The following is a 1671-nucleotide window of genomic DNA, read 5'->3' on the forward strand; positions in this document are numbered from 1 at the left end:
GTTGCTGACTTCCATCAAATAGAGGGACTTTTTTCATTTTTCTTAACCGGGTGGTGATCCAAGGCAGGTGGGCCTTCTGGAAGCGACACCCTCCTTGACACTTAGAAAAATTCCAGCTTTTTGTTGCTGACTTCCATTAACTAGAGGGACTTTTTTCATTTTTCTTAACCGGGTGGTGATCCAAGGCAGGTGGGCCTTCTGGAAGCGACACCCTCCTTGACACTTAGAAAAAATCCAGCTTTTTGTTGCTGACTTCCATCAAATAGAGGGACTTTTTTCATTTTTCTTAACCGGGTGTCGATCCAAGAATGGTGGGCCTTCTGGAAGTGACACCCTCCTTGACACTTAGAAAAATTCCAGCTTTTTGTTGCTGACTTCCATCAAATAGAGGGACCTATTTGGAATTCCCCACCCGGGTGGAGATCCACGGCAAGCCGGCTTTCCTAAAGGGACAGGCACATGGACACTATTCGCAGCTTCTTTTTTTTTTTTTGGCACTGACTTCCAGCTAAGGGTGCAGCGGCGGCGGAAGTCCACCGGAGGGCTCCAAATCCCCGCTTTCCTTTTCAGGCTTAAAGTTGCCTTTCCCTCTTTAGAGCCTTGGGCAAATGTACAGCTATATTTTGTGCTGACTTCCAGCAAATAGAGGGACCTATTTTGAATTCCCTACCCGGGTGTAGATCCACGGCAAGCCGGCCTTCTTAAATGGACAGGCACCCCCCTCCCGGAACACCTGCTTCGCTCCTCGGCGTCACCGAAATCCCACAAAATGACTCAAAATAGGGCCCCAAATGACATCACTCGGCCCGGTTGTTTAGGTCTCACTCTGGGGCTTCTATGACCCTGGAGGGCATGGTACAGCAAAAGTGGACACTTAGAAAAAATCCCGACTTTTAAAAGTTGACACTTAGAAAAAATCCCGACTTTATTTTGGAAGGGTTGGTACGCGAAAAGTTGACACTTAGAAAAAATCCCGACTTTGTTTTGGAAGTGTTGGTACTCCAAAAGTTGACACTTAGAAAAAATCCCGACTTTGTTTTGGAAGGGTTGGTACTCCAAAAGTTGACACTTAGAAAAAATCCCGACTTTGTTTTGGAAGGGTTGGTACTCCAAAAGTTGACACTTAGAAAAAATCCCGACTTTGTTTTGGAAGGGTTGGTACTCCAAAAGTTGACACTTAGAAAAAATCCCGACTTTGACACTTAGAAAAATTCCAGCTTTTTTTCCCTCTGACTTCCATTAAATAGAGGGACTTTTTTCATGTTTCTTAGCCGGGTGTCGATCCAAGGCGGGCGGGCCTTCTGGAAGCGACACCCTCCTTGACACTTTGTCATATTTTCAGCTTTTTTGTGCTGACTTCCATTCAATAGAGGGACTTTTTTCATGTTTCTTAACCGGAATGTGATCCAAGGCGGGTGGGCCTTCTGGAATGGACACCCGCCTGGACACTTAGGGTTAGGGTTAGGGTTAGGGTTGGGATTAGGGTTAGGGTTAGCGGGGCGTTCTTGAAGGGACTCCCTCCGGAACACCTTGTCATATTTCCAGCTTTTTTCCTCTGACTTCCATCAAATAGAGGGACTACTTTTGACTTATCGACCCGGCTGGTGATCCAAGGCCGGGGGGCCTCCTGGAAGGGACCCCCGCCTGGACACCTAGGGTTAGGGTTAGGGT

The sequence above is a fragment of the Nerophis ophidion genome, unplaced genomic scaffold, assembly GCF_033978795.1.
Source record: "Nerophis ophidion isolate RoL-2023_Sa unplaced genomic scaffold, RoL_Noph_v1.0 HiC_scaffold_90, whole genome shotgun sequence".
Classification (NCBI taxonomy): Eukaryota; Metazoa; Chordata; class Actinopteri; order Syngnathiformes; family Syngnathidae; genus Nerophis; species Nerophis ophidion.